We start from the raw sequence: 14,340 nt of genomic DNA, 5'->3' as shown, positions 1-14,340 counted from the left end.
TTGTGGAGAAAGAGCCTATAAGAAGGTGTAGACATGGTCCATTTCTGCAGCCACTATGATTTTCATATTGTGCTGACAGCTCACATTCAGCCTTCATGAATTTCTCAATTATTTTAGCTGAACTTATCTTACCAGTGTCTGGTTGTGTCCATCCCAGTATGTTAGTGCTGATATATCTTCTCTTTCTGCAGACATTTGTATTTCCTTAGATTTTGGGCCAGTTGGTTGCTCTGTGACCTCAGCTGTCTGACAGCTTCAAATATAGTTGGGCATTTGAGGTTAGTTTACCTGATTTCCTTTTTTTTTATTATTAAAAAAATTTTTTAATGTTTATATATTTTTGAGAGAGAGAGAGAGACAGAGCACAAGCAGGGGAGGGGCAGAGAGAGAGGGAGACACAGATTCCAAAGCAGGCTCCAGGCTCTAAGCTGTCAGCACAGAGTCTGACCCAGGGTTTGAACTCATGAACCACGACATCATGATCTGAGCTGAAGTCTGACACTTAACCAACTGAGCCACCCAGGCACCCCAGTTTGCCTCTTTTCTATTGCAGTGATGAGAGAAATGCTCCTTCCAGCTCTCTATATCCCCAAAACAAACTGAAAGTCAACTCTGGGTAACTTTAAAATATACAGATACCTGGCCTTGCTTAAGACTAATTGAGGTATAATATCTGTGCATGAATGCCAGAAACTAGTATTTTTTTTTTAACTCCTCAGATGATTCTTATGTTCACTCAAGTTTGAGAAGCACTGGGAGAATGAATTGGAGGGATGTATTGGAGGTGGGAAACATTTAGAATTCTAGTAAGTATGGTGTCAGTTCATGGTGACTTGTCTTTCAATGGTGTCATTGGAAATGCAGATAAGTGGACTTACCAAAATCACTTTTATGACTGATGGATTGGAGAAATAAAGCTAGATGGAAATCTAAGGAAAATTTCTAGGTTTTTGATGGGTTTGAAGTCACATCAAGTAGGGGAAATTTATAGGAGCATCATGTTCGAGAGTAAGTATAACTCATTTTTGGACATGTTGATTTAAAATGCTTATGAATAGGCAAATGTCGAAGTAGACAATTTGATATACCAGTATGGAGGTAAAAAGAAAAAGAGAGATTGGCTGAAGATACATATTTGTGAGTTGTTAGCATAGAGATGGCAATAGAAGACACACAGTGTATTATGTTAGCCAGCCTTTGAGTAGTAAAGAAGACAATGTCATTATTCTACTAGAGCTAGCAGTATTGAAAGAAATGCCAAATATTCATTTATTTGGCCAGTCATAACACTTAGATAAATAATAGCACTTAAATTTACTGAGTAGTGCACATACTAAACACTTGACATAGCGTTTTAGAATTCTTACAAGTCATATTCCTATGTTATAAAAAAAAGAATAGTTTCAGATTGAAAGGGCTTGAAGAGTGCTAAACAAGAAGTAAGAGGAGAAGTCACACCCAGACACATTATGGTGAAATTAAAGACCATCAGAATAGAAACAGCGGGTAAACTGGTGGTTGCCAGGGGCTTGGGGGGTAGGGGAAATGGGTGGTATGATGGTCAAAGGGTACAAACTTCCAGGTATAAGATGAATACGTTCTGGGGATTTAATGTACAATATGGGAATTACAGGTAACAATGTTTTATTGCATACTTGGAAGTTTCTAAAAGGGGATCTTAAAAATTCTTAACACACACATACACACACACATACACACACACACATAAAGGTAACTGAAGTGATAGATGTATTAACTAACCTTATTGTGGTATACCATTTTGTAATACATTCCTCTATCAGTCACATTGTACACCTTAAACTTTACCCAATGTTATGTGTCAATTATATTTCAATAAACCTTGAATAAATAAAGACTATCAAAAAAGTAGATATATGTATTTTCAGGTTATCTGTTTCTTCTTGAGTAAATTTTGGTAGTTTGTACTTTGTAAAGAATTTCTCTTTCATCTAAGTTGTCAAATTTATTAGCACAAAATTGTTCACAGTATTCTCATATTATCCTTTAATGTCTGTAGGATTTGTAATGTATGCTCTTTCAAGCCTAATATTCATAATTTTTGTATTTTCCTTTTCCCTCTTTTTTTCTTTATCAATTTTATTGCCCTTTACAAAGAAATGGTATTTGGATTCATTGACGTCTCTCTGTTTTTGTTTTCTACTTCATTAATTTTTGCTCTTTTATTATTTTTTTCTTCTGCTTACTTTGGGTATAATTTGCCCTCTTTTTCTATTCCTTAAGGTGGAAACTTGAATCATTCATTGGTTTGAGACTTTTCTTGTTTTGTAGTGAAAGCATTAATGTCATAAATTTTCCTCTAAGTACTGCTTCAGCAGCATCTTACAAAGTTTTACACATTACATTTTCATTTTCATTAAGTTCAAGGTATTTCCTAATTTCTTTTTTGTTTTCTCCTTTCCCTTATGGGTTTATATTTTTAAAAAGTCCTGTTTGTGTTGGTGACAAATTCTCTTAGCTTTTATTTTTCTGAAAAAGTCTTTATTATGACTTCAGTTTTGAAAGATGTTTTTGCTGGATAAGGAGTTCTATATTGAATTTTTTTTCAATGCTTTAAAGATACCTCTCCATATTTTTCTCACTTTCATTGTTTCTGATGAGAATTATGTTTTAATTCTGTTTTTTTCTATATAATGTATTATTGATGTGCCTTATAATGTTTTTCTTTATTCTGTTTGTGGTTCTTTGAACTTCTTGGATCTGTTTAGTTTTCATCAAATTTGGAAAATATTTTAGCTATTATTTCTTCAAAACTTTTTTTGCCACCTCCATGTTTCTAGACTCCAATTACACACATATAGACCATTTCATAGTATCCCACAGGTAACTGATGCTTTCTTCATTTTGTTTTCTCTTTGTGCTTCATTTTGGATAGTTTCTATTTGCTCTTTCTTCAAATTCACTGATCTTTTCTTCTGCAATATCTGGTCTGCTTTTAATCCTATACAATGTATTTTTATTATTTCAGACCTATTTTCATTTGAAGAAGTTCTACTTGGGCTTTTAAAAAATATTTTTCTTTCTCTCTTCATCATGGTCATGTTTCCCTTTACCTTTGTGAATATGTATCTGTATATATATTCACATGTATCTGTAAAATCTGTTTTAAATAGTTTGTCTGCTAGATCCATTATATCTGTTATTTCTAGATTTGTTTCTATTGATTGATTTTTCTATTTTTCTCCTGATTATGGATATTTTCTTGTTTCTTTGCATGCTTCATAATTTTTTTAAATATTTTTTAATTTTTTATTTATTTTTAAGAGAGAGAGAGATAGAGCACGAGTGGGGAGAGGCAGAGAGAGAGAAAGACACAATCTGAAGCAGGCTCCAGGCTCTGAGCTGTCAGCACAGAGCCCGACACAGGGGTTCACGGGGCTTGAACCCATGAACTGTGAGGTCGTGACCTGAGCCAAAGTCAGACGCTTAACCGACTGAGCCACCCAGGCGTCCCTGCATGCTTCATAATTTTTAATCAAATGATAGACATTGTGAATTTTGCATTGTTACTGGGTTTTATTGAATTTCTTTAAATAGTGTATAGGTAAGTACTTGAAATCAGATCCTTTTGAAATTAAGATTAGTCAGTTAGGTGAAGAGCAGCCTTTAGTCTTGGATGATTTAATCCCATAATTAAGGCAATAATCTGTTGAGAATTCTATCTGACTTCCCTGTATAATGCAAGATCCTTCCACTGTCTTATGGGATCACAAATAATTTATTCCCAGCCCTGTGTAGGGTCTAGGAATTAATTTTGTCTACTATTTTACATAGGTCATTTCCTTGAACCCAGTTACATTCTTTTCCTGCATGCACAGCTCAAAATTCAGCCAGTCTCCTTCAGGTCTCAATCTGTCCCTACAGAGCTCTGTCCTCTGAACTAGTCTGTCCTGCAAATTCTGGGGACTTTAGCCTCCCTGAACTCTCATATCTATCTCTTCAACTCAACCAAAGATCCAGGCTTTGTCTGGGTTCTCCTCATCTGTGCTGCAGCCTGGAAGCTGCCTCCAGGCAGTAAGTAAACTGGTTCAATGTAGGGCTCACCATTTGTTCCCCCTTCCCTCAGAGATCACAGTCCTGCACTGCCTGTTATCCATTGTCTGAAAATTGCTGTTTTATGTGTTTTGTCTGAGTTTCTTGTTTTAGGTAGGAGGATAAATACAATTCTAGTCTCTCCATCTTGGCTAAAAGCAGAGATCTAGCAGATGAGATTTCTGCAAATTTTTGTAAGATTGAATATATGGAAGAATGATAGCTAATAGTAGATAGAAGCTACAGAAGGGGATACCACTGAGAAGCAATTTGATTCACTGTGAGGAACTTCAAAGAGGTTCATGACAAGTAGGTACCAGGTATGTCATAATATGGGGGCTGAAAGTAGGATTCAGTTGAGAATTTATAGAGGCATCAGGTACACTTTTGGATTCCTCTTTACACAGAGATCCTTGTGCATTTGAGTGAATCAGTCCTCTCTGACTGCAGTCTCAATTTCTAGACAGGAGACTGGGAGTTTGTACTCTGCAGAAATTCAATCAGGCAACAAGAAAAGTTTTGTTGAGTAGTATGATACCTGAAACACTGATGATTCCCAAATGAATTAATATATATCTGTCCCTGGTCTTCAGACACACATGTGTAGCTTTCTATTTAACATCTCTATTTGAATGCCTAATAGGTATTTCAGATGTAACATGTTCAAAATAGAATTCTTGATTCTTGTTTTCTCTGCAGACTTGTCCCATCCTGGTCATCTCAGTCTCAGCAAATGGCAACCCAGTTGCTCAGGCCAAAAACTTGATAAGAATCCCTGAGTCCTTTCTTTCTCTCACTTAGAGGTAGCAAACTCATTCATGCTACTTCTAACATCCAACCATTCCTCACTATTTCCTATGCTAAAAACCCTAATCCAAACCACTAGCATCTTTAGCTACAACACTGCAGTAGCATCCCAACTGGTCTCTATGTTTCCATTCTTTTTTTTTTTTTTAAGTGTATTCATTTATTTGGAGATGGGGGGGTGGGATGGGGGAGAGTGGCAGAGCGAGAGGAAGAGAGCATTCCAAGCAGGCTCCACACTGTCAGCGCTGAGCCTGACACCGGGCTCAAACCCACAGATCATGAGATCATGACCTGAGCTGAAACCAAGAGCTGGTCACCTAACCTGAGCCATCCATGTGCCCCTTTGTTTTCATTTTGCCCTCTATTATGGACTGAATTGTGTCCCCCTCAAATTCATATGTTGAAGCCCTCAAATATGTAATCATATTTGGAGATAAGGTCTTTAAATTAAAATGAGGCTATTAAGGTGAGGCCTTAATCCAATTCGACTGGTGTTCTTACAAGAAGAGGAAGAGATAGGGTGTGTGAGAGAGAGGGTGTATGCACAGAACACATGAAGAATCAGCAAGCTCTCTGCAAGCCAAGGAGAGAGATCTGGAACAGACCCTTCTCTTCTGGCCCTCAGAGGAAACCAACACTGCTGATACTGTGATCTTGAATTCTAATTTCCGGAACTGTGGGGAAATAAATTTCTGTTGTTTAAGCCAACCCAACCTGTTGTATTTTTGTGTGGCAGCCCTAGAAAACACCAGTGGATTTTTAAAATATGGTAAACCCGATCACTGGATTAGATTGCCCATGCTTAAAAACTCCCAGTGACGGCGCACCTGGGTGGCTCAGTCACTTGAGTGTCCCACTTCAGCTCAGGTCATGATCTCACAGTTCGTGGGTTCGAGCCCTGCATTGGGCTCTGTGCCGTTAGCTCAGAGCCTGAAGCCTTCTTCGGATTCTGTGTCTCCCTCTCTGTCCCGCCCCCTCTCGCTCTGTCTCTTTCTCTGAAAAATGAATAAATGTTAAAAAAAAAATTAACAAAACAAAAAAACTCCCAATGACTTCCCATGCTGTTAAAATGACATCTAAAATGGGGCACCTGGGTGGCTCAGTTGGTTAAGCATCAGACTTTGGATCAGGTCATGATCTCACAGTTTGTGAGTTCAAGCCCCACATCAGGATCTGCACTGACATTTTGGAGCCTGGAGCCTGCTTCCCATTCTGTGTCTTCTCTCTCTCTCTCTCTCTCTCTCTCTCTCTGTGTCTCTCAAAAATAAATAAATATTAGAAGAAATTTAAAAAATGACACCTAAACTTCTTACCATGGTTTATAAGCTCTTTTTCCTAGAAGATCTGGTATTTGTCTTCCTTTTCAGTTCATGCTGTAATGCTCTCTTATGTGTTCACTATGCTCTGATCATAGTGGCCATCTTTCTATTCCACAAACATACCAAACTCATCCATTCTTCAGGCTTTTTTCACTTGCTGTTCCCTCTGTCTGAAATCATGTTCTGCATATTATTTTGTGACTGGCCACTTCTTGCCAATTAAGTTCAGATGTCACCCCGTCAAAGAGGCCTTTCCCAATTGCCTTAGTTATCACCCCTATCACCTTATTCCACTACTATGTTTAATTTTCTTTAGAGTATTAATTACTAGATTAAATTATCTTTTTCATTTGTTTACCTAGTTTTTATCTTTCCCTTCTTGTTAGAATGTAAATTAATTGAGGCCAGGACTCTGTGAATGCTGTGCCCAACACCTAGAACATTGCATGGCACAGAATAGGCAATAATGATACAGTGAATCAATGAATGAAAGGATGGGTACATAAATGTATAATTCTTGTTGAAATGTTTAGTTTCTGAGGTTTTTTTTGTGTTTGTTTTTTTAAGTAGGCTTCACGTCCAGTGCAGAGCCCAACACAGGGCTTGAACTCATGACCATGAGATCAAGATCTGAGCTGAGATAAAGAGTTGGATGCTTAACCAGCTGAGCTACCCATGACCCCTATTTTTTAACATTAGTTCAGTGAACACTGAATTCCTATGTGACAGCTAACATGTTATGAGGAGACTCAGGCAGTCCTTTGTAGAGGTCCATACAGACGACATGGAACTGAGGCCTCCTCCCAACAGTCACTGAGAAGGTGATGTTTTCCACCAGCAGCAATGCAAGTGAACTTGGATCCTCCAACTACAGTCAATCTTTCAGATGACTGCAGCCCAGGCCAATATCTTGACTGAAACCTCATGAGCAACCCTGAAATTCCCAACCTACAGAATCTGTGGAAAATAAATATTCTTTTAAGCTATTGTGTTTGGGGATAATTTGCTGCCCAGCAACAGATAACTAATATGTTCACAAATCTGGAAACTAGGATTCTTCCTCGATAACTTTCTTCTCCCTCAATTCCGATATCAAAGCCATCAAAATATCTCCCAAACCTTCCATTTTTCCCTGTCTTTCCCACCATGATCCCATTCTAAACTACTGTCAGTTCTCACTTAGGCAAATGCAATAGTCTCTTTCCTGGTCAGCCTGCATCCATTTTGGCCTCCCTTTAATTAATCTGTTCTCCACTCTGAGGTTAGCATGTTCTTTTCCAAACACATAAATCTCATGAATTCTTCAATTCCTCTAAAGAAATTACAATGAACTATGACAAATTCTAAAGCAGAGGTAATCTCTGAGCAACAAACTTATTAAGAGTAGAAACAAGGTCTTGTACTTGTTTTATTAATAGATAATACATAACCTTGGTACAAAATTCAGTGACACTGAAGGGTTTGCAGTGAAGATACAACTCTTTCCCATCTTTATGTCCCTAATTGTCTCCAGAGGTAACACTTACACACTAGACTTTATGCGTATCTGTTTATTGGCAATTATGGGAAGTGCTTGAAGTAAACTACCTTGTCTCTAAAGTTTTGGCCTTCACCCTGCTTTCAAACATATTGCCTATAATCTCTTTTTAGATTAAAATCACTCTTCTTTCAAAACCAGGTAAGGGCAGACGTAATTTATCTTTTTCTTTATTGCCCAAAGGAGTTATAATGGTAACAGTAGATCTACACGTTTTGATTTAGCCTGCATCCCTCTAGCCCATTAATCCTTTATTTCAATATTCTTGAGGATATACTTTTCTCATCTTTCATAGCTATCTACATATAAAATACATTGTCCCATGCCAACATCTCATTTTTTTGTGTGTGAAGTTTTTTTTTCTTATGGTGTTTATCGTGTTTGTTGATGTTGTTTACATTTTCACAGATTTTTTTTTTTTTTTAAGGAGACTACCTTTTTCAGGAGCCAGGTTTGTGGCTTTCTTTTAAAGCTTGTGATTAGGGCTCCTAGGTGGCTTGCTTAGTCTGTTAAGTGTCCAGACTCTTGATTTTGGCTCAAGAGTTTGTGAAATCAAGCACAACCTCCACCTCCCATGTTGGATTCTCTTGGGATTCTCCCTCTACCTCATGGAGGGTAAGATGCCCCCCTCCATGCAAGTGCACACGCTCTTGCTCTCTCTCTCTCTCTCAAAATAAACTTTTAAAAAAAGAGGAAAAAAATAAAGCTTGTGACTAACATTAATTGTACTCTCTTTATTGTGTGTAATTATTTAATTATTTTGAACCTAAATCCAGGGTATCACATTTAATCTTTCCTAAATGTCACGGTATTTGTTTTAACCCATTTCTGGAGCCTGAATGTACCTTTAAGAATCTTGATTCTGTGTTGACCTATAAATTGAATTAATTTGACATTGATTTATTGAATGCCTAGTATTTGCACACTACTATGCTTTCCTAAAATTTCACCTATCTTTAACACAAAAACCAGAAAAGAGGGCCTGCAATCTCCCTTCCTCTGCCACACCAAGGTTCTAGGCAGCCAAAATAAACAGGAGTAGAAAACACTGAGGAAGTGAAGAGGGAGGAGAGAAAAGGGAAGGAGACCCGAAAATCAAGGGGTGAAACTCAATGGGAAAAGTAAAAAAATAGGGGTGCCTGGCTGGCTCAGTAAAGTATGTGACTCTCGATCTAGGGATCCTGAGTTTGAGCCCAGGTTGGCAGTAGATTACTTAAAAAAAAAAAAAAAAAAAAAGTAAAGAAGCATCTGGCGCCATCTTCTGGATTTGTGCATCCTTGGGGTTATGTGTGTGTGTAAATGTGTATGTGTGTACCATTCTTTTCTTGCAACTAATGGGCTGTGTTTAAACTCTTCTAAATGTTGGAGACGGAAGTGGTTTACCATAAATCTAGTGAAGCAAGATTTGTTCCATTAGCAAATTTTAAGGAAATCCTTAAATTTCCTTTCAAGGCCCTTCTTGCGGCCCTAATATTTTTTAAAATTTACTTTTATTTTTAATGTTTATTTATTTTTGAGAGAGAGAGAGAGAGAGCCTCAGCAGGGGAAGGGCAGAGAGAGAGGGAGACACAGAATCTGAAGCAGGCTCCAGGCTCCGAGCTGTCAGCACAGAGCCCGATGGGGGGGCTTGAACTCACAAACTGCAAGATCATGACCAGAGCCAAAGTCGGACACTTAACTGACTGAGCCACCAGGCACTCTGTGGCCCTAATATTTTTTATTTGTAACTTTATATTCTTTTTCTTAAAGAGGAGCCCTCAAGTCCTGGATTTGGTGAAGTTTCATCTCATTGTGAAACTTTAAATACAGCTGGGGAAGGATGAGTAAGGGGCAGTATATGAGAACAATATTAGTCTAATCAGGCTGGAGAAAATCATACATTGAAATAAACATTATGCAGCAAGTAGATTTGGGGTGGAATATCCGGAAATCTCATTGGTTTCTCGCTTAGGTCATTTACAAAGACCCAACATATTAAACAATGAAAGAATATTAGCTTTTCATACTGATTTTTTTCTTTCCCTTTCCATTATTTAGTTTAGTTTTTATGGAATTTCAACAGTTTGGGCTGGAACTAACATTGAAGATCACCTAATTCAAGTTTCTTATTACTGACTCACAGACATTTAAGTGACTTGTGTGATGTTAGAGCTACAATTGGATCTCCTGTTTCTCGTGGTCTGTTATTACTACTCCCTTTAATTAGAAACCATTCCCCTCTGGTGTGCCAGAATTAGAGCAATGAACTGAGCACAAGCTGTGCTACTACCAATATCAAAAGCAGCTGCTCTCATTCTGGGCTTACCTGGCACATCTTCCCATTATGTTTTTGTCACTGGAGTAGACTGAATTGTGCAAAAGATTGGTTTGGAGTTGGAGTATTATAGGAGAAGTAGGAGTTGATTCAGAGGAAACAGGAGTGTTTGTGTGAGTGGTGACCGGGCTGTAAGAAGATCCAGCATGCCATTACCTGAGAGGGGTTGAAATCTTGGTCTCAGAGGTTCTACACTTGGAAATTAATAGGCACGAATCTATTGTGTTGGCACTTTCATTACTCAGCTCTTCATTCTAACTTGCAGAATAGCAGGGATAATTATTTACCCTAAAAATCAAATCAGTGACATTGATTAAATTAATCTGATAACATTAAAACAGTTTTTCATGTATGGCTAATTTATGCTACTAATGAGGTCAAAATTTGATCTTCATTTATACCAGTCAGTTCTGTGGTGAAAGCAACTGGTTCTGTAGCCACGGACTGTCCCACGATTGTATGCCACTGTTGCCAAAAGAGATGAGGTAAATGAATGTCTGTTGATGGCTTAATACCTATCATCTTTACTAGAAAAAAAAAGTCAAATTACGTGCTCAATTAGTCATTCTAAAATGCTCTTCTTGATATTGAAATAGTGACCCTTGGGGCATCTAGGTGGCTCCATTGGTTAAGCCTCAGACTCTTGATATAGGCTCAGGTCGTGATCTCTCAGTCGTGAGATAGAGCCCTGCATCGGGCTCTGTGCTGGGCACATGGAGCCTACTTGGGATTCTCTCTCTCTCTCTTTCTCTCTGCTCCTCCCCTGCTTGCACTCTCTCTCTCAAATAAATAAATAAACATTTAGAAAGAAAGAAAGAAAGAAAGAAAGAAAGAAAGAAAGAAAGAAAGAAAGAAAGAAAGAAAGAAAGAAAGAAAAGAAATAGTGACCCAGCAATGGGCTTTGAGAATGGTGAAATAGATATTTAAAAAAAAAATTTTTTTTCAACGTTTATTTATTTTTGGGACAGAGAGAGACAGAGCATGAACGGGGGAGGGGCAGAGAGAGAGGGAGACACAGAATCGGAAACAGGCTCCAGGCTCCGAGCCATCAGCCCAGAGCCTGACGCGGGGCTCGAACTCCCGGACCTCGAGATCGTGACCTGGCTGAAGTCGGACGCTTAACCAACTGTGCCACCCAGGCGCCCCATATTTTTAAATTCTGGTTATAATTCTCACAAAGTTCTCATCTCTGATGAAATTATGTCTTTTAGTCTTTCTAGACCTCAATTTTCTCTTCTGTAAAATGGGATAATAACACTTGTCCTGCCTATCTCAGAGATTGAAGGACAAAATTGGACAACATGAACTCATACTTTATATATTAACTCATACTTCTTGTGTTCTTTGTAGCAGGGTGTGGAAATTTAACACTGAAAAAAAATTAGCATGGCTTCTTATTTTCCTTTCCTGCTTTGGGAGTTCTCCCGCCCATTTTTAGGGGGTAGGAATTGGAGTAAAGTTGAAGGGAACATTTTCCTGAATGGAATGAAAAGGTACTAGTGATTTGGGTTTGATTTCCCAGAGGGTGGTCAGGAATTTTAGCAGGAAAATGGGGAAAAAATTAGGAGAAAAGAGTTAAAGAGGGTAGGGCTGGAGTTAATAGTCACAGGAAGCTATAGAAGAATATTTAATATTTGTGATACCCTCCCTATCAGGAAAATGACCTAGGCAGGTCTCCCAAGCCCAGAAGATGTCTAAACCTGGAAGTAAAAGATTGCTGTTGAGATACTGCTCAAGTACCTAGAAACTGTGGGATCAGAGTGTTGGTGGCTAACTGACTGCTAAGGTTATGAGCAGTCTTTTCTCTGCCAACATCATGTTCTTCCATGCACATACAGCCCAGCAATACCTCCCCCGCCCACACACAAATCTGTTAACCCAAAGAATTCCCCTTTATTAGCTTGATGGTATATGAACCTCTACTTCATTTCCAAGAAATAGACTCTTAACTCCAGAGAACAAACTGATGGTTACTAGAGGGGAGGTGGATGGGAATATGGGTAAAATAGGTGATGTGGCTTAAGGAGTGCACTTGCTTTGATGAGCACTGGGTGTTCAGTGGTGTTTGTGGAAGTGTTGAATTGGTATGTTGTACACCTGAAACTAATATTCCACTGTATGTTAACTAACTGGAATTTAAATCAAAACTTTAAAAACAGAGACTATAGGGACCGCTGGGTGGCTTAGTTGGTTGAACCTCCAACTCTTGATTTCCACTCAGGTCATGATCTCACCTTTTTTGTGAGATCAAGCCCCACACCAGGTTCCACACTGACAGCATGGAACCTGCTTAGGATTCTCTCTCCCTCTCTCTGCCCCTCCCACACTTGTTCTCTCTCTCAAAATAAATAAATAAATAAACCTCATATAAAAAAGAGACTGTATTTTCCCTATTGTATATTACCTGTGCTATGCATGGTTGATTACCCACAGATGAGATCATGAAGTATGGGCTCCTCATATCCTCTAGCTCTGTGAATGGCACTAGGATCACCATCAACAACCCAGAAACTTAAGCGTAATTATTTTTCATTTATGGATAAACTAAATGGGTATGAGTAATTATAGTTTGGGTGAGAAATTACAATTCTGGTAGTTACGGTGAAAATAAGTTTAACAAATTTTTAAAATGAAAGTCATTTTGAGGAGATTATGATCAGAGAATATGACCTATAATTTTTTTAATTCTACTTTTAAAAACATTCTAAATGTCCCTCTGTCAAGTAACACCAGTTTTGGGGTACCTGAGTGGCTCAGTCAGTTGGGTATCTGACTTTGGCTCAGGTCATGATCTCATGGTTCGTGGGTTTGAGCCCTGCATTGGGCTCTGTGCTGACAGCTCAGAGCCTGGAGCCTGCTTCAGATCCTGTGTCTCCCTCTCTCTCTGCCCTTCCCCTGTTCATGTGCTGTCTCTCTCTCTCAAAATTAAATAAACATTAAAAACTTTTTTTTTTTTAAAAGTAACATCAGTTCTTGTAAATAGTCTAGGGCATCCAATATATATAAAGTTCTGTGTTTAAATGCTAAATTTAGTTCAGTTATTTTGTATTCCTGTATTGAAATATGATTTTAAAAAAAGTAAAAATCATGCCTTTCATGTAGGAACACCACATGTCAAAGACTTTAAAATTGTTGCTATTTATCTTCCTTTTTTTTTTTTAAGCCCCGTTATTGAGGCTGACATGTAAAAACCTGCACATGTTTAATGTACTCAGCTCTACTTTGGGATTAATACACTCATGAAACTATCACCACCATCAGAGTTGTAAACATTTCCCTTACCTCCCCAAATTTCCTTACTTTCCCTTTATGATATGATGACATAGATAATGGTGATCATTTTAAGAACATTTCACATAAGATCTACCCTTTTAGCAAAATTTAAGTACACAATGCAGTATTGTTAGCTAAAGGAACTATGCAGAATAGCAGATCTCCAGAACTTATTTACCTAACAGAATGAAACTACGGGCCTTTTGACCTTCACCTCCTCATTTTCCCTACCCCCTGACCTTGAAAATCACCATTCTTGCCTCTGCTTGACTATTTTATTATGAGTTTGGGTATTTTATTTTATTTTATCTTATTTACTTTTTTAAAAGTAGGTTTCATGCCTAGCATGAAGCCCAACACAGGGCTTGAACTCACAACCATGAGATCAAGACCTGAGCTGAGACCAAGAGTTGAATGCTCAACCAACTGAGCCACCCAGGCGCCCCGTATTTTATTTTATTTTAAGTTTTATTTATTTAAGTAAACTCTACACCCAACATGGGAGTTGAGCTCACGACCCTGAGATCAGGAGTTTCACGCTGTTCCGACTGAGCCAGCTGGGCACCCCAAGTTTGACTATTTTAGATTCCACATACTATAAGTGTTTAGATTCCACATACTGTAAGTGAGATCTTATTGTTCTCTGACTTCTTTCACTTAACATGTTGTCCTCCAAGTCCATCATGTTGTCACAAATGGCAGGATTTCTTTCTTTTTAAAGTCTGAATAATATTCCATTGTATGTATATAAAACACTTTCTTTACCCATTCATCCATCAATGGACATTTAGGTTGTTTCCATATCTTGCCTGTTGTGAATAATGCTGTAGTGAACATGCGGGTGCAAGTATCTCTTCAAAATCCTGATTTCAGTTCATTTGTATAAATATCCAGAAGTGGGATTTCTACATCATATGGTAGCTCTATTGTTTATTTTTTGAGGTCCATACAGTTTTCCTTAGTGGCTATTCCAATTTACATTCCCACCAACAGTATGCTAGGGTTTCCTTTCCTCCACA

At 38.1% G+C, this 14,340-nt stretch overlaps 1 protein-coding gene across 1 annotated transcript in view; it reads left to right on the top strand.

Moving 5' to 3' along the window:
- CUL2 (cullin 2) overlaps positions 1-14,340 on the top strand; it is a 155,109-nt gene that overhangs the window by 15,039 nt on the left and 125,730 nt on the right. Inside the window, exon 2 of the mRNA XM_053225516.1 lies at positions 720-806. The gene's annotated coding sequence lies outside the window, so the exon portion shown is untranslated. The remainder of the gene's footprint in view (positions 1-719; positions 807-14,340) is intronic.

Source organism: Acinonyx jubatus, chromosome B4 (assembly GCF_027475565.1).
Source record: "Acinonyx jubatus isolate Ajub_Pintada_27869175 chromosome B4, VMU_Ajub_asm_v1.0, whole genome shotgun sequence".
Lineage (NCBI taxonomy): Eukaryota > Metazoa > Chordata > Mammalia > Carnivora > Felidae > Acinonyx > Acinonyx jubatus.
Note: the sequence above shows the minus strand (reverse complement) of the source record. Positions and strands in the feature narration are given on the sequence as shown.